Genomic DNA, 19,067 nt, shown 5'->3' with positions numbered 1-19,067 from the left:
AACGCAGACCGTTCCCTTCCCCAAAGCAGAGAAAAATGGGGGCTGAGCTGCAACAGAGGGTAAACGCTGAGCGGGGGAATCGTTTCTCCCCTCCTCTTAACAGCCGTGGTTTCCTGCCCCCCTGCAGGCCATGTCAAATTTCCTGGTTAAATTTCCTAGTGCTGCATTGTCCGAGGGAGTCCCAGTGTTGCAGCCCCGGCTTTAATGCGCTCTGCTTTCTGACCAGCCCCTCACAGGTAAAGCCAAAACATAATTCCCCTCCCCCCTCCACCTCGCACATATTTCTGTCACATGCGTTGCATTAAACACACACATGGACGCGCACAAAGCAAAAGAATTCTGGCTGATCAACTTGGAGGCATTTTGGCGCATTCTTGGCCCGGAGCCAAACTGGATTCTAAACTTGGCCATGTAAACAATCAAAGGAGCTGGGAGTAGAGGGGGGTTAAATGAAGTCCACATTTCGGGAAGTCTCGCTTGGAGCTGAACAGCACAGCCGCAGCGAAGCTTTTTGCCCGTGGAGCCGAGGAAACATTCCCAGGACTTTGAGACCAAGGTATAAATCCTGGCGTATTAATTACCAGGGAATATTATCTTGGAAGGAGAGGGAAATATTAGGAATTACAGATGCGAAAACTGGAGATGGAGGGCAAACATTTAAAAAAATGCCATCCTTTATTAAGAGGGCATCTTCCCCAGCTCTCGCTGCACCAAATATTTTCGAATTGGGTCCCGTGGGAAGGGGTTCTCTGCATTAATATTTGTGTTTTCATTAGACTAATCAAATCAGATCTGTATTACGGTCATAAACCAGCATAAATTCATTAGACTAATGTCCACTCCTTCTTCCAGGACATCAAGGTGACCAAACTGTGCACCTTCATCCTGGTTATTTTATTTCCACAACAAGAACCCTACAAGGTAGGTCAGGTGGGTGTGAAGGACCAGCCCAACATCCCCCGGGGACCTTCCATTGCTGAAAGTGGACTAGAACATGAACCCAAACAATATTTATACACACCATTGTGAAGAAAAGTAGTAAGAATCATGGAACGCAAGGTGAGAGGCAGTGATACAGGTAGTCCTCACTTAACAACCATTTGTTGAGTGTCGGTTCGGACTTATGATGGTGCTGAAAAACACGATCAGTCCTCACACTTACAGCTGTCGCAGCATCCCATGGTCACGTGTTCACCATTTTCCACCTTCCTGGCCAGCAAAATCAATTCACTTAATGACTGCCGCAAAAAATGTCATAAAATCAGGTCAGATTCACTCGATGACCGCTTTGCTTAGCAACTGAAATGCCAGTCCCAATTATGGTCGTTAAGCTAGGACTACCTGTACAAGCCCCAAGGTCATCCTGTTTTGCAAGTTTAAGCAAGTCTCCTCGTCCACGGCAAAGCACAGAAGCAGCTGGCCACTGCTGGGATGCTTTTTCAAGTGCCCAATCCGTCTCAGCATTTCCTAGTGGTCTCCCATCCCATTCCAAACAAAGCCAGCCAGTCCTTCTCTGCGGGGGGAAGAAGAAAGCTGGCTGTCCCCCTGATCTGCTCCAAGGCTGCAAACTTAGCACTGAAATTTCCTTTTTTAATATATTGATAAGGTTTCTTTCCCAACTGCACACTCAACTACTATTGGTTGGAAGATTATTTTCATTCTAGCCATCTTTCGCGGCTTCCCAAAGGCAGAGAAATCTGAAATTTGCCCTACAAGATAATGGAAATTCAAAGTCCATCCTAGAGCAGGTAATTCTTCCAAATCCTTCTAACTTGCATCAACACAAAGGGGACCAAATTTTGCTTCTTCCACCCTTCCCCAAGCGATGAAGCGCCTTTAGGGCCCTTTCAAGGGGGCAGAAGGTAAATTAAAATTAAATCTAGGGTTTCTGGAGTCTAGTCCAAGGGGGAAACCTCCATTTATGCAGACAGACAAGGATGGGGTTTCAGAAAAAGATGATCAAAGAGAATTGGGGGCACACCCACTTGAAGACCAACAACGGGTACCAATATTTCTTGATTTGCAACCCCTGCAATTAATTTTTTTTCTTCTGGATCGTAAACCCTTGGAGCTTTGCTACTAACCTCATGATCATCCTAGGGGGTTCTTTAATAGCACCCCAAATGAATAACACCGCCTTCCCTCCCGAAAATGCTGAAAAGATGCAATCCAGCCGAGATCCCTCCCGACCCCCAATGCACAGCCACTTTCTTGAGATCCAAAGGCACAACCCAAAGTTTGGATTATTATTTTTTTTGACCAGGAATCCAAGTCAAAAGCAGCAGCAAAATTCTCAGCAGAATGTTTCGGAGAGTTTCCGCAGGAAAAATTAAATGCAAATGTCGCTGTGCTGGAAACGTAGGCCGCCCGATTAATCCATCCATCGCAGAGGTCCCGGTTTGAACATAAGGTGAGCAATCTGCAACGTTTCAAAGATGCCTCCCTTGCTAGGAACGAGCTGGCTATGAATCATGGCTAGAGATAGAATAAATATTGCAGACTCAGCTTGGTTGGCTGCTTGGTGCCCCAGGTGGAATTTATCCCCTGAGCACCCAAGGCTGACTTCTGAGGTTTCACCCAAGCATCAATGGTTCATTCATCGCTCTGATGCTCTATCGATCCCAAAATCAGAGATCGTTGTTCCGCAGGCAGAAAACAGCCCCGAAGACCAATTTGGATAATTTTAGGCAGCGCCGAACCTGCCATTTTACTCACAAGCAAATTGGGAGCCCCATACAGCCCCAGAAACCACACCACTGAATTTTCGTGGCAGGCCAATTTTGAATTGAAGGGATGTTTTTTTCCCTTCAAGGAAGAATTAACACAGGGGCCCTCCAAATTCCAAAAAGCTATCCATCATTTGTTAAAGTCAACCCCACCGTGATCCCCCAAAATCTTTTTTTTAAAAGGGGGCAGGACCCTTAGCATGGAAAGATTACTCTCTCCTTGCCCGAAGCCTCTAAAAAACGAGATTTGTCACCAATTTACAGCTGGCTGCACAGTCTGCACCAGGGGCATAAATCTAGTTTGTCCCCCTTTTGCAAAAATCTGTTTTGTTTCCTTCAGGAAAAAAAATCTACACCACTAGAATTTGCATTTCAGTTTTTTTCCTGACTTTCGGCCCCCTTCTGAAGTTTGGATCAAATTGGGGCCCTGTGTTCGGGCTCCATGAAATTTTGATCAAATGTCTTGATTGAAAAATTCAATTTCACTTCCAAGTGCCTTGCCAGGAAATTAAAATTCCAGTACTTAAAACAGCCCATCTTTGCTGGCCAAGCTGATGATCCTGGCTGGTGTAAAACAGGGGTGAAAACTACAAGGTACATGTTGTCATGCATTCCTACAAGCTGCTCCAAAGTAAAAATCGGAGATTTGCTGAATTAACTCCTTGAACTTGAAGCCCATACTGATTTGAACCCGGAACCATTTGGAACCAAGCGTCTGAACCATTCGGTTTAGCAAGCCAAAACGATACAAACTTTAATCCAATCTAGGCAACCCTCTTTTTTCTTTAACTTTCAGAAGCAAATTGCATGCATGCACACACACACACCACACACAACTAGCAGTCCTGGAAAATGGCATGAGACAAACAGAAGAATTGGAGACATTTCCGTGGTTTTCTTTGGATACAGCGAAATTCTAAATTATGATGCCTGGTTGGGAAGGGGTGATGGATGGCTTGCCACAGTTGTGTATGCGGGACCTCTAAGTGAAACCAGACTGGGAAGGGAATTTGCAGACTTCAAAATGTACTGGGCGGGGGTTCCTCCCAACTCCATCTTAATCCTGGCGCGAGTCTTTTTTTCTAGACCAACTTTATCTATCTATCTATCTATCTATCTATCTATCTATCTATCTATCTATCTATCTATCTATCTATCTATCTATCATCTGTCTATCAATCATCTATATCCATCTATCTATCATCTATCATGTCTTTATCATTCGATCATCTATCTATCTATCACCTATCTATCATCTATATCTCTATCATCTGTATCTATCTATCGGCAGACTTCAAAATATACTGGGGGGGGTCCTCCCAACCCCCAACTCCATCTTAATCCTGGAGCGAGGCCCCTGGATAAAATCTTCGGGGTGCACCTCTGCAAGCCCCCACGGAGAGCCCGCTTCCCCACAACTCTCCAACCCCGCTTGCAGCTCGCGAGTTTCGTGGGAATGTCGCCCGGGAGGGTTGCAGATGACAGCCGGCGGGTCGCGCAGCCCCAGCCCACCGCGGCGTCAGTCGACCCGGGTCGGGCAAGCCCCGAGACGCCCCGCCGGCGCCGCCCCCGCGGATCCGGACGCTGGGCGGGAGAAGGCCGTGGCGTCCCGGGGGAGGACTCTGCCCCTCCGCCCTGCCCGGGATAGGCGGGCGCCGTGCAGTCCTGGTGCGTTCAGACGAGCGGCGAAACGGGGTTTGGCCCCGCAGGGAGGCAGACTCGGACGTGCAAACTCGGTTGCAGACGGTGCCTCCTGGGGCGGCCCCCTCCCCCGCAGCTCCCCGTCTCTGGCTCGGGTGCCCGCGGGCGCCGGCTCCTGCAGGGACGCGCAGCCTCCGCGCCGGGTTGCCGCTCCCGCCCGCGAACCTCAAGGCCAACCCGGCCGGCTGGGCTGGGCGCCTCCCCCTCCTCGCTGCTCCGTTGCATTCTGGGAGAGGACGTGCCCGTTCCCGCGTTGCCGCCGCCGCCGCGGAGGGGAGCGCCGCCCGCGCGGCCGGGTCGGGGCGCCTGCAGGGCCGGCGGGGGAGCCCCGTAAGTGCTGCGGGGGGCCGCGGGGTCTGCGCGCGCCCGGTCGCAAAGCGAGGAAGGGGCTGCGTCGCGTGGCGTTGCGTCCCGCCCGGGAGGGAAGGCGAGGCCCCCGCCCGACGCGTGTGCGGCGCGCCCGTGTGAGCGAGCCCCGTAACGTGGGGACGCGCGGCGTGTTCCGGTGGGCGTGGCACGGAACGCGCCGGGCCAGGAGCCTGGCGGGCGACGCGGCGGAGAGTGCCCGTCGGCCGGCCGGCCGAGTGACCAGTCAAGCCCCGTTAGCCTTTCTGGACTGGACGGGCCGGGCCGGGCCGGGCCGGGCGGGGAGGGGGCCGGGCCGGGCGGGGCGGGGCGGGGCCGCCTTTCTACAGGGCGGGGCGTGGCGGGTCCGATGCGTGTCGCGCAGGCGCAGGCCTCGTCCCGGGGGAGCGCCGCCCCCGGGCGCCCCCCCCGCGGCGGTCTGACCCCCCTTGGCGGGAAGAGCCCGGGGGGGGCGGAGGGGGGAGGGGGAAGGGGGGCGGGAAGCGGGCCCTCCGAAGAGCCCCCCCTCGCCCGCCGGCGCGGGAGGCGCAACCGGGCAAGGGGCGGCAGCTGCGCGCCTGGCGCCCGAAGCCCTCAGGTGGGGCTCCGCCGGGCGGGCCCTGCTTGATTACGGCGGGCCTGGGCTGGCGGGGGCTCCCGCTGAGGGGAGGGCCGGGCGAGCCGAGCCGAGTTTCGGGGACGGAAGGGCTTTGAAGAGGCGTCTGAGGGAGTAAGTCTGAGGGGTTTGCCTCGGTGTTTCTATTCGTTTGGCCCCCGCGGGGCCTCCGGGCGGCTAAAGGGGTCGGAAACGCCGGGGAAGCGCGCCAGTAACGATGCCCCCCTCCTGATGCGTCGCTGCAAACAGTTCATGACTTGTGGATGACTCCTGAGAAATTACGAAGCAGCCCAGCATTTGTTGGTGGGCTTTGCCCTCTGTTAGGTTATGTTATATTTATGTTATATTTATTCTATTTACCAAATGTATACAGCCGCCCATCTCACAGAGGTGACTCTGCGTGGCATGCCATTAAAGCAAAACTATTAAAAACGGAGCCTTGAATTGTCACCGTGTGTTTTTGTTGGTGTTAGCATAATATTTGGAGTGTCCTGTTGTATCAGCCTCCCAGAGTTGCTGTTGTGAGATGGATGGCCATAGAAAACTACTTTTTATGTAATATATATATTAGTATTGTTTATTTTGGGGCCCCAAGGAGGGAGGGATCCCTTTTGCTCCCCGTCTGGGTTCCCTTTTTCCTCACCCGCTTTCCCATTGTTTAGTTCCTTTCCTGAATATTTCAGACTTGTAAGATCTATTTTTTCTTTGTAAAAAGCTATTTTTATTTAGCAAGACAAACAAGAAAGCAAAAGCAAAGAAAAAGGAGAGGAATACATGCACATGCATAACATAAACTTCACGCTACAGCGAAGGTTGAAGTGGAAATTGGGTCATTAAAAAAATTAAGGGAAAACAAAAGGGAAAAAAGAAAAAAAAATATAGGAAAAAGCATTCTAGTAGCCTCCTCTTCTCTCCCCCCCACTAATTGCTACTTTTTATACTATGCTTTGGCATCTGTGATTACTCATTTCTTTTGTGTGGTTTTAATAATTTTTTAAACCGTTTCTCTTTTTCTTCAAAAATCAAGAATTAAATAATGTTAAACCCTGAAATTTACTTGGAGCTCCTCGGGGAGCTCTGATTTGTTCTGTTTGCCTCTGAGATTTTCTCATTTACAGGATTTAAAGCAGCAGTGCAAACAGCGTTAATTTCTCTAGCAAAGTTGGAGATGAGGGTCCAGCATATGGGTAATCCTCATTTAGCAACTGTTTGCAGTTACAGCACTGATGAAGGTCTGTACAGGAGGTCTGTAAAGCAAAGGAAAGCTGAACTAAGATCATAAGTACAGTTGTGGTTTCATGTAGCAACTGCTTCGCTTAACAACCAAATTGCCAGTCCCAATTGTGGTCACTAAATGAGAATTACCTGTATTTGCTAGATGGGGAAGCAGCTAGACTAGGCTATTGTAATAACACTCTGGCCTTTCTAAATTAGAGCAGTTAAAATAAAAGATGTCTTGTTTTTAAAAACCTCGTTTATATCTGTTTGCCTTGCCTTTTCAGGTGCAAAAACTGGGTGACTTGAGTGTGGATGAGTTTTTAACCTCTGGATTTGATTCCGATGAGGATTCGGTGGAAGATGCTCCAAATTCTGGGGAAGATGAGAATAGAAAGCTGCCTTCAAAGGCTGACAGCAAAAAAAAACCCCAGGGTGAAATTTGAGACCAGCGAAAAGGTGAGTTTCCATGACTTGGATGGATGGATAAATAGATATATAGATTTATTTATGGTGGCTATTAAACTGTGTGCCTAGGAATCTCAGTTTGGGAGCTGACTGAAGCTCCTAGATGAGCAGATGGTAAGAGCAGACCAACTTTGCCTTGTCTCCATTGTCTTTCCTTGAAGAAAATGAGAAAGGATTTCCTCTAAAGCAGGGTTTCTGAACCTTGGCAACTGCGAGATGCGTGGACTTTGACTCCCAGCAAGCTGGCTGGGGAATTCTGGGAGTTGAAATCCACACATCTTAAAGGTGCCAAGGTTCAGAAACCCTGCTCTAAAGCAATGCTAAGCAAAATATTGTATGTGATTCAGTTAAGGAGCAGAGACCGGTCAGATAAACCTTGTTTAATTTAAATAAAGCGGAATGAAATTCAGCTTACATTCAGATGAGCCTGGTACATTTGGCAGTGTGCCCGAGGCCCACCATCCAGGAACCAAATGCTCTCTGCCGCCGACTTCTTCCTATTAAAATTTCGAAGGTTTTTGAAAATTTGACTCTTGTCCACACTTCCTAGGCAGCAAAACCTCTTATATCTCTCTCCTAAGCAGATGCAACATCCCAGAGCTGTGGAATTTGTAGGATTTGTTAGCAATTGTTTTTTAAATACTCCCTGGCTGGATGCATAGATTTAAAGAATTCTCAGCTGTAGATGCTTTATGTCCTAAAAACTCTAGAACAATAAAATAAGAGTTAAATTCCTTAAACTCTTCCCTGCTGTCCAGGAAAATAAATAAAGGCCCTGCTTCGCAGCATAAAGACCAGCTCTCTCGACTATAGGAACGAGATCCAGAATTTTACAAGTTCCTGGAAGAAAATGACAAGACGCTGCTTAATTTTGATGACTCCCAACAGTCATGAGGAAGAGGAAGGCCTTCGCGTGTTGCCTGAAAAATTAGAGCCATGAAGAAGAAGGTGGGTTTACATTAACTAATAAAACTAATAGAAGTATTGGAGGCAGTGGCTAGGGAACCGAGGATGGGGAAGCACATTTTTCTTGTGGGTTCTGTAGACCCCTAGATGGCTGTGTTTGGACAAGAGGGACCCTCAGTGGAGAAGAGATGGACATGTTCCCTACTGCTCTGATTATTTTCCACCCACCCTGCTTGTTCTCTACTCTTACGAATCCTAATAGATTCCTATTTCTGAAAGCCTTACCCACAGCTTTTATTTTTGTTTGTGGGGGTGGAGAGCCCCCTTGGTCATCCCTGCTTTCACTGGGATTAAAGGAAACAAAACTGGGTGGTGAATAGTGGGTTTTTAATTTGGTACTGTGCTGAATGTGATTCTGTCCTTCCTCTCCTGCTTTAAGATTCTCAGATATTACAAATATATTTAGATTGGCGTGACTTAGATTTTCATGCCCTCCAGCCATAATAAAAGGCACTTCCCAAATCCAGCTAGGTCCTTAAGTGGGCAGCTGATTCACTGCGAGGCAGGTTCAAAGTAATTACTTTTGGTCCCCAAATTGTATTGGTCCCTCTGTCCTGTGAATAAGCTAGTTTTACAATGAGTTGGGCTCAGTTTATTTTGGCCATGCAGAGTTTTTCACGCCCCAAAGTTTTTTGGACTCCTTTGGGCTCTGAGGCTTGGAGACGGCTATCTGTGATGGTGAGAACCCTATTAGAAAATTGTTCTGCTGCGGTTTGGGGGGATTTCCCATTTTGAAGTCCAAATTTGGAATGTGATGGGAGGCATCCTGAAAGTTTGGACATTTGCTGAGTCCAGAACGATGGACTCAACGTACTTTAGTCTCCCTGCTTTCCTTTGGATGTGAAAAGCAAATTGAGAATTTGGGGAGTGGGTTGGCCTAGGAATGCTGTAAAAATAAATATAATAAATGAATAGAAATGAGGCTGAAAACATGGAGTATACACTTATACTGATAATGACAACAGAAATAGGACAGCTATGTAGTTTATTTTGCATCTAAAGCAGAATGGAAACAGCATTTTGGAGACCAAACCAACCCACATCAGTGTAGCTGAATTCCAGACCACATTTCTTGCTAACTTTTTGTGTTGAAACCATGGTGGAAGAAAAAAAATATGTCCCCAACTTCCAGATGGAGGATTTGGCTTCTCTCACATTGCGGATCCTTTCTGATGTCCAAATTAAGGCTGATTTTGGTATCAGTTTGAAAAATTATTGAAAACAAAATAGTAGAAAATGTCTTGGATTCTCTTATCTGGTGGTGCCTCGGGATAAGCAGTGGATTTGAGGCACAAATGGTGAGAATTTCTCCCTCCTATAGGAACTGAAATAAAATTTTAATCCAGAAAGAATCATTGCCACCAAGTGGTAGGAAAAAAATGCAGGGTTTTTTTTAAAAAAATGTTTCAGAATTTTAACTTTTATTTCGGAAATACTGAATTAATGGGCTAACAAGAAAGCTGGCCACATCATTAGAACATAGCAATATAAGGATGAGTCTGGCTGCCACATGAAATATTGGCTGGGGGTGCGCACACACACCCCCAGCCTTTTCTCTTGATCAAAAGTCCAGGGGGGGAAAGCTTGTTTTCTTCCGTTAAGCCCCTTGGGTGGTGCACGTGCCTGGTTTTTTAAAATGTCTCACTTGCAGAAGGGCCGTTTTACATTTGGGGCGGTTTTCTCCATGGACGCACCGGGGGCCTGTCTTTCTCACCCGTCCCTGTTCCTTTTTCTGGCTGCAGCGAAAGGCAAGAAGGGGGCTGAAGACCGTGCTCCCGTGAGCAGCAGCGAGGAAGAGGAAGGGGAGTACGAAGTCGACAGCGAGGAGGAGGAGGAGGAAGAGAACTCGAGCGATTCAGATGGTAAAGCATCCGACGCCTTCCTTGCAGTTCTGCGCATGCGGCAAAGGGGGATCTGGCCATCTGTTGCGGAGCTCCCGAGGCCCGCTGATAGTTTTGCCCAACGTGGTTGGGGTTGACGCAAGACTGGGAAGGGGGGGTGCTCCTTCTGCACTCAGGTTGAGACCTTCCCCAGCTCGTGTCTTCCGTCTAGCAGCTGGAGGACCCCAGCTGGGGAATTCGTCCTGTGCATCTCTTCTGTGCTCGCAGCTGGACACGTGTGACTTTCAGCCCCTGCCCCACTGCAGGGAAGAGGGAGCTGCTGTCCCTTGGAAGCAACTTCTCCATGCCTTCCTTAAACCTTTGGGCCACGCTCCTCTCTCTCGAGCTGTTGCCCTGGATCAGGAAAAGCAAACCAGAACCCCCACCCCTCCAGTTTTAGCTGGCCGGGCGTGGCAACTCCACACTTCATTTTCCTGCTCTCTGCCAGCACAGCTTACACTCTGCCAACCACGCAGAGGTCCCTGGACGCCATCTGGGTGGCGAATCGCCTTGGAGGGACGGCTGGGACCTGGGAGGGGGAGGCCATGTGCTTGGTTGGAGAATCCCCCAGCTCCACCTCTCTGGCCTGGAGCAGGGACCCAGCCGCCGAAGCCCCCCGGGGGCTCAGAAGGGGTCAGTGGAGACCTTGAAGCAGGATCGAGGCTGGTGGGAGAGGCACAGGGGGTCTCTCTCTGAATATCCACCCCCCCAGCCAAAATAACCCTCCAGGAGGATATCTTTGGGTAACCCTGTCTTTGTCCTGTCTTTCTCATTTATTCAGAGTTTGGCCTTTGCAGAAAGCAACTCTCAAGGGCTCAAATTCTGCTCTTTAGCTGTGTGGCAGGAACAGAACCCGCCCAGCTACCCCTCCCTTCCCACTATTTCTCCCCCGGCTCTGCAGCGAAGAGAAACCGGCATGGTGCCCAATTCTTGGTAGCAGATGGCAGAGGCTTGGCGTGCCAGCCTCCGTGCCGTTGCCCAGAATAGACCGGTGGCAGAGGCCAGAGCAGACAAAGGCTGGCAGCCTTTGGCATGTTTGTGTGCCAGCTCTCAAAACAATTTCTCTCTGGGGCTGCCAAAATGTTGAAGTGGGGGGGAGCTGCTGCAGCAGCCTCACTCAGCACCTCATTCTGCTGTCCCTTTCAGGGCGGCCCTTCGTTTCCCTTTTCCCTGCTTTGTTGGCCCTAAAAAACGAGCTTTTTAGAGCAAAATCCTGAACCTGGAGGGACTGTAATCTGGCCCAAACTCCACGGGCAAAACCCTTGCTTTGTTGGTGGGCAGCCCTGAATTTCCATGCCCGACATTTCTGAGTAAGGTGGGAGAAACATTCCTGCCTGGAATCATGCTGGGGTAGAGCAGGTGGAGCTCCTGTGGGGTGGGGTCACCCCATGGCCCTCGTCCCTGGTGGTGGCAGGGTCCAAACTGTCTACACAGCCTGGAGATGGCTGTGTTCACGTTGGGTCGGGAGAACGGTCCTGTCTCATCTTCAGGACCAGGAGTAAGGTGGCCTCCAGCAGAACCTGCAACCTGGGACGTGTGCCCATGTGCTTCATCTTCCATTCGGTGGTCCATCCGCCATGCCCAAGCCCGTTGGATTCTCCCCTCAGTCCACTCCCTGTGCCTGGGGTAGGCAGGCCGATCAACCCACAAGGTCCACCCTTCTAGGTTTTCCCACTTGGGCCACCACGAGAAGAACTTCAGGTCCAGCTCTTTCGGGGAGACGGGGACGTGGGAACCACCCATCTTGGTTTGACCGGTTGGGTCTCCAGCAGAAGAATGCAAAACACAGAGTCGGGCCAGAGGATTGTGAGCGTCCCAACCGCCAAGGGGCCCCCACGGTGTGCTCAAAAAGTGACACCACCTTCAGAACGGCCCATTTCAAGATGTGGGGGTGCTTCTAGGACATCTAGATCAGTGTTTCTCAACCTGGGCAGCTTGAAGATGGGTGGACTTCAACTCCACAAGCAAAGCTGGCTGGGGGATTCTGGGAGTTGAAGTCCACCCGTCTTCAAGCTGCCCAGGTTGAGAAACGCTGATCTAGATTCACCTCCCTAGGTTGGAACAGCCCATCCCTGTTCTTCTTAATTGCCTCCAAAGGGTTGGGGTGGCGGCCTTTGCCCCCTCATTTCTAGGGTGGGTATCTGGGAAGCTTCCTTCCCCCCTTACAGGGCCATGTAGCCCAAAAGAAAATGGGGGAAATTAAGATTCAGACCACTCAGGCAGATGTTTTTCTGTCCCGCAGCCTCTCCCTGCCTGCAGATGTGGTGGTGCTGATCAATTAATTAGCGCTGGTGATTAAACAGCCCCCAGCTGCCTTTTCTGTTCCTTCCTCTTCTCGATAAGGTGGGATTTACGCCTCCTCTTCCCTCCCCAGGGGGCGAAAGGGCCGTGCCTGGAGGCCGGGGCCGAAAACCGCCGTCTCGGGCAGAGCTACAACAGCTGGCACGAGGAGGAGGGGACGCGGTGGAAGACTTGGCCTTCTCCGACGGGGACTGATGGACGGGCCGGGGGGATGATCGGACAGCTGTTCCCCGTGGGGGTGCCGAGGAGGGGGCTGCATTGTTCAAGCTGGCCCTGGAGCGGCGTTTATGCGCTTGGGGAGACACGCCATAAAATTTGGGATCGGGCAGGGGAGCAGTAAAAAGACTGCTGTAGCTGTAAGAGCTGCTGCTTTTGAATTTGTGGGTTTTTTTTAAACAATCTCAGAACAAAACCCAGCCAGCAGTGCTCCCTCTTCCCCTCCTGGACTACAGCCCCACCCCTGGCACTGAAGATTCAGAGATGAAGACAATTTCCCACTGCGGTTACTGCATAAACACTTTATTTTTTTTGAAGGACTTCTCTGTTTTCTTGCAAGCCCCTCAGATGAAAAATAGTTCGTATTTTTTTGGAGCCCGCAGCAAGAAAAGTTGGGCTGCATCTCATGCTTGGTTTGAATTTCCCCAATGCTTGCAGTTGCCCATTTTCATTTCTGTACGCGCGGAAGACTTGTTTGAAGGGGATGGGGAAACTTGTGCAGGTTTGTTCTGTCTCGCTGGCGGAAATGGCTTGTAAAAACAGCCTGCCGTGTGGATTTATTTCTCACGCGTGGATCTCGGAGCGCTGAAACCGCAGCGGGCAAAACGGCCGGATCCCGAGGGAGCACCGTTGTCCCCTGCGGCTTTCACCGTGTTGTGGTCCACGGATGCGTCTCTTGGCACTACGCCGGGCCCACCAGGAACCGAGACCCGTCGGCTTGTGGTTTGAGGTCGCCCAGCAGATCAGAGCTGGCTGTTGAGGAGCCTGCAAACCTTACAGTTTTGGTCTTGATTTAGTCCCAAACGTGTCAGGCTGAGTTTCTGCAGTTTGCGAGTCAGGTGGAGGGGGGCATTGCAGATCCCCGAGAGGTCCTTAGGTCTTAAGCCTGGCTAGGACAGCCACGTTTTGTGGCTTGTGGGAACGGGGCTGAAACCCAGAGAGCCCTTGGTGGAAGCCTTTGGGTCCCGTGAATCCCAAATGGCGGCTTCCCTAGCTTTAAGCTGTGGGGAGTGGTGGGCCCCTGTGCCCTGGGCGAAGACCGTTTATCTTGTCTGGAGGCTTCGGGTGGCCCAAGTGGAAGCTTCAGGTGCTGGGACAGAGTTGAGGTGTCAGAAGAGCCTAGAGCGGCGTTCCCAACCGTGGTGACTTGGAAGACGTGCGGACAGCTCAACTCCCGTGCTGGCTGGGGGATTCTGGGAGTTGAGCTGTCCGCACGTCTTCATGTTGCCATAGTTGAGGAACACTGACCTGGAGGGTCACAAATGCCCACCAACCCCAGGTAGGTGCCAAACGTGGGTGGATGTGAACTCTGCTTTCATTAAGCCAAGTGGCTTTTAGATGGGCAGACTTCAATGCTCAGAATTTTCCAACTTAATCTCTCTTGAAAATTCTGGGAATTGAAGTTCTCCCATGTGGAAGGCACTAGGTGGCTGCCACTCAATTCCCAGAAATCTGCAGCACATTTCAGAATTCTGGGAACTGCAGTCCTCCTCCAGAGGGATGGATTTCAGTTCCCAGAATTCTGAGCTGGAGAATTATGGGAATTGAGCCCCCCCCCCCAAAGAGCACTAGATAGTTGCCACTCAATTCCCAGAATTCTGGGAGCTGTGGTCCACTCATTGGAAGAGGCTACTTCCAGAGGGATGGGTTTTAGCTCCCAGAATTCTTTGGAATGGTGGGCTGAGAGTCATAGGAATTGAGGTTGCCCCCCCGAGACCACCAGATGGCCGCCACTCAATTTCCAGCATTCTCCAGCACATTAAAAGTTATGGGAGCAGAAGTCCAACTTGGAAGGCAATGAAATTCTGTGCCTTCATAACAGAGGACTTCAGTTCCCAGAATTCCTAATGGTGGGCTGGAGAGTTACGGAAATTGAAGTTCGCCCATCTGGGAGACGGAAGACCCGTGCCCGCTAGGTGGTGGGCCTCCACCCCCAGGATTCTCTGTTATGGGTTCTGGGAATGAGGTCCACCACCCCAGCGGGCACAGAGCCCTGAATGCCTGTATCTGGATGGGAGAACCCCCGTTTCCAGATTTCTCCAGTCCGCCTTTTAAGAATGCTGGGGACCAAAGTCCTCCCATCTAGATAGTGGGTGAACAATTCTCCAGCCCGTTTCTGTATTCTGGGAACTTAAGGTCAGCATGGAGCTTCCAAATGAACCTGGGCCCCCGGAATTGCTAGCAATGGGGCTGGAGAATTCTGGGGAATGAAATCCATCCATCTGGGAGGCATCAGGCCCGTGTGCTCTGGAGATGTGGGCGGCTGCTCCCAGAACACTCCTGCACGTTAAGAGTTCTGGGAATGGAAGTCCATCCAACTCAGATGTCCATCCAACTGGAGCCTGGATGCCCCTGGCCAGGGTGGATTGTAAGTTCCCAGTGATGGGCTGCAGGATTCTGGGAATCATAGGCCCAAGTGGGTGCACCTTAGCTCCAAAGGCACGCAGCACGGCCCAGCATGTCCCAACCTGGCAACCTCGAGCAGGCTCAGTTCCACACCCTCAGGTTGCGAAGGCTGAGAAACTGCTGCTGTTGGGGCTGCACTTGGGTTCACTGTGTGTAGTGAAAGACCCACCCCCATTTTTTCCCAGTGCAGAAAGCAATGCGGGGGGGGGGGGGGAAGAAATCCTCGGGTTTTGAGGTTCCTGCCTTGCCTATAACTAGGGGCGCACAAAGTACTCAGAGGTTGAAATGAGGGCCTCCTGTGGCTGCTGAGTCCTGCAGGTGCTTTGTGCTTCATTTCAAGCCCTGTGCATGTTGTGCACCACTCCTTATAGCAAGGGATGCACAGAGAAGGTGCTGTGCATGGTGGGCTGGTGCGAAGGCAGCCAAGGAGCCAACCCTGGCATGAAGGGAGGCTGGCAGAGGGAGGCCCTGGGGAGCTTGGGGGCACCCAAGCCCCCAGCAGCAGCCCTGGCCTTGCCAGAGCCTGACTGCCTCCCTCCAGCCTGCCTTCATCTCATGGTTGAAGCCAGAGGCCTTGGCAGGGGCTGGGGAAGGCCCAGGCAAGGTGGGGTGGGGCCAGGTGGGCTGCTGGGAGACGCCCCTTGGTCTCCAGCTGGCCCTTCTGCCCTGTCCCCATCTTCCCTGGGCCTCCCTTGGCCACTCCCAATGTCCTTTGGGGGGGACCCCTCCCCTGCCCCCCCACACCTGGGCCAGGATTGAAGCCAAGGGCCTTGGTGGGGGCTGGGGGAGGCCCAGGGAGGATGGGGTGGGGCAGGTGGGCTGCTGGGGGGCGCCAGTTGGCAGTGGTCTCCCAGCAGCCCACCTGCCCCCACCCCATCCTCCCTGGGCCTCCCCCTGTCAAGGGCCACGGCTTCAATCCTGGCCCAGGTGTGGGGGGGCAGGGGAGGGGGAATCCTGGGAGGAGGGGGTGTACTGCTTGTTCTCTTAAATTTCAATAAAAAAATTGAATGTCTCTTGCTGTCTGTTTCTTTTCCCCCTGCCTGTGCCGCCACCTCCTGCCCTGGTTGGGATGGGCCAGCCCTGGGTGGACCCCTCCCACAGGTCTGCCAGGGGCTAGAGTGGCCACTCCCATATCCCCAAGGCCTTCCCCCCCCCCCATCTCCCAGGAGGGCTGCTGGTGGTGGCTGAGTCAGGGTGAGGAAGGGAAGGCGCTGGGAGGGGGTCAGAGGCAGGCTGGTGAGGCAGTCCCTGCCAAATGCCCGCTGCTCCCTTTCCCCAGCCCCCCTTATGCCAGGCTTGTGGGCAGGGGCATCAGTGAAGAAGGGAATGGGAGGCCCTGGCACTGAAGGCAGGGCAGGGCAGGCAGAGGTGCCTCCCTTGAAAACTTTAGTGGGGGCAGTCTGACCTGCCTATCCCTCCGCCCCTCTCTGGCCCAGGGTTTCTCAACCTTGGCCATTGAAGATGTGGGGACTTAGATGGGAGTTGGAGTCCACACACCTTAGAAGCTACCAAGGTTGAGAAACGTTGCTCGGATCTTCCTTTCCCTCCTTTGCCTTTGCCACCAACAACGTTCTCCCCGCAAGCCTGGCACGAAGGGGGCTGGGGAAAGGGAGCAGGGGAAGGGAGCAGGGAAGCCACGCTTGCAGGGAGACCACCGGTGGCAAAGGCGGGAAAGGAAGATCCGAGCAGCGTTTCTCAACCGTGGCAGCTTCTAAGGTGTGTGGACTCCAACTCCCATCTAAGTCCCCACATCTTCAATGGCCAAGGTTGGGAAACAAAGCCTGGGCCAGAGAGAAGCGGAGGGACAGGCAGGTCAGAGTGCCCCCACCCAAGTTTTCAAGGGAGGCACCTCTGCCTGGCCTGTCCGTCCCCCTGCCCTCAATGCCAGGACCTCCCATTCCCTTCCTTGCCGATGCCCCTGCCCACAAGCCTGGCATAAGGGGGGCTGGGGAGAGGGAGCAGCGGGCATTTGGCAGGGACTGCCTCACCAGCCTTCTAGCCCTCTCCCAGCGCCTTCCCTTCCCCACCCCGACTCAGCTGCCACCACCAGCAGCCCTCCTGGGGAGACAGGGGGGCGGGGGGAGAGGAAGGCCCTGGGAAGATGGGAGGGGCCATTCCTGCCCCTGGCAGACCCCTGGGGGCCACCCAGGGCCGGCCTCTTCCTACCCCCCTTGGGCCCCCCTTGAGGCCAAAGATGGTGGAGGTGGCCAAGGTGAGGCAGAGAAAGGCAGGCACTGGCAAGATTGGGGGGGCAGGCAGGCCAGCCGGTCGGAGAGCCCTTGCCAAGCGAGACCCTTGGCTTTACGTCCGGCCCCTCCAACCGGCTGGCCCGCTTGCCCCCCAATCTATTGCCAGGCCCCCTTTCCCCCACACCCCCACTTACCCTCCTCTTACCTGTGAGTCCCGTCCTCTCCGCTGCCCATCCGGCTGGGTTTCCACGGATGCCAACAACACAGAACCTCTTTCATACTTGCCACTTTGGCCTAACCTGGTTCGTTAGGCCAAGGCTTGATTAAATGTAGCAAGGCTACATTTACCCTCCTACCCCACCCAACCCTGATAGTTTTACTGCCCACAAAACCTTCCCCCAGGAATGGCTGTTCTGAAGGTCACATCCCAAAAAGCACCCATTTTATAAATTGAGCAAGTTCCTTGTTTTTATTATTTTCAACTGCTTTGCTGGAAAGCCTTAATTTTAAAGTGATGGATAGTTGGACAATATACATACATACGTGTCTGTGTGTGTAAAAAACAATTCCCTTCTCAGCCCCATGGGTGGTGGGTGTCTTCCTCAGCCTAGGGTCCCCAAAGTCCCCAGACTTTGAGGGTCCTGCGCAGGATCTCAGCTGTTCCCAGCACTGCACTCTTCCGGACAGAGGGCTCTGAGGTTGCTCCTGGCATCTGCTGGAGCCCCTCGCCCAGCTTGGGGATCACAGCCTGGAGTGCCCCTACCCCCACTGGGACCACAGCGACCTTCCCTTTCCACATCCCCTCCAGTTCCTCCTTCAGGCCCTGGTCCTTCTCCAGCTCCTCAGCCGCCTCCTCCTCCTCCCTGATGCTGCTGCCACTTGGCACCGCTACATCTATCACCACCACGGTCCTTCTCTAGTACCACAATGTCCGGTTGATTGGCCAGGACCTGCCTGCCTGCCTGCCTGGATCTGGAAGGCCCCCAGGATCTTAGCCCTGTCCTTCTCCACGACCTTCTGTGGAGTCTCCCAACTGGACTTGGGAGGGTCCAGCCCGCACACCGTGCAGATGTTCCTGCACACAATGCCCACTACTTGGCTGTGCCCTTCAGTGTGCGCTGTTCCCGTTACATCTGTTCTTGATCATGCTTGGCCACACAATCAAGAACATTATATATATATGTGTATATACTGTATATATTTACATATATATATATATATATATTTATATATATATATATATATATTTACATATATATATATACATATATATATATATATATACATATATATATTTTTACACACACACACATATATATATATTTACATATATTTACATATATATATTTACATATATATATATATATATATACACACATATATATATATACACATATACACACATACACACACACATATATATATATATATATATATACACACACACACACACACACACATATATATATATATATATATATAAAAATATATATATTTGTGTGTGTATATAGTAAGCAGCTAAGGTACCACTGAGCTATCTTGGGTTGATTTTGGTGCTGTTGAAAATGCACAAGCAGGGGAAAAGGACGTGTGGGTGTCTTGAAACAGAACGGGCAAGCTTCGCCCCACGTTCTTTTTCCACCACTGTACAAACTGGGGAGACACACACACACACACCCACTCAGGTTGGTTGAAAGCTGGCACGCCGGGGTGTGGATGCCAGGGAAAATGTGCAATTTCGCATCCTCAGCCAGCCTACCAAAAAAAAAAAAGAATGCACACATCCTTCACACACAAAACCCAATTAAAACAGAGCATACCTCTGTCTGTGTACACACACACACCACTCAAGGAGGGAAGCAACAGGCTCCCTCCCAACTACAATATCCTTCTTTTGCTCCTTTTTTCTCCCCCTCCCGACAATTCCCAGGCAGGTTCCCAACTGCGGATGGACCCTCTGCAGCCTCCCAGCAGCAAACACCCAGATATGCAAGGATGGGGGGAAAAAACCAACACTGCACACCAAAGAGAGACACAG

General features: G+C 51.8%; 1 long non-coding RNA gene across 1 annotated transcript; it reads left to right on the top strand.

Annotated features, from left to right (window-relative positions):
- Positions 1–6,468: 6,468 nt before the first annotated feature.
- LOC134507096 (uncharacterized) lies at positions 6,469–13,987 on the top strand. Its single transcript, XR_010068870.1, has 4 exons — positions 6,469–7,062; positions 7,830–8,019; positions 9,780–9,899; positions 12,292–13,987. It is a non-coding gene; the product is annotated as an uncharacterized LOC134507096 (long non-coding RNA).
- The last annotated feature ends 5,080 nt before the right edge of the window (positions 13,988–19,067 follow it).

This window comes from Candoia aspera, chromosome 18 (genome assembly GCF_035149785.1).
Source record: "Candoia aspera isolate rCanAsp1 chromosome 18, rCanAsp1.hap2, whole genome shotgun sequence".
In the NCBI taxonomy this organism is placed as follows: Eukaryota; Metazoa; Chordata; class Lepidosauria; order Squamata; family Boidae; genus Candoia; species Candoia aspera.
The sequence above is the reverse complement of the archived record's forward strand: the minus strand, read 5'-3'. Positions and strand labels throughout refer to the sequence as shown.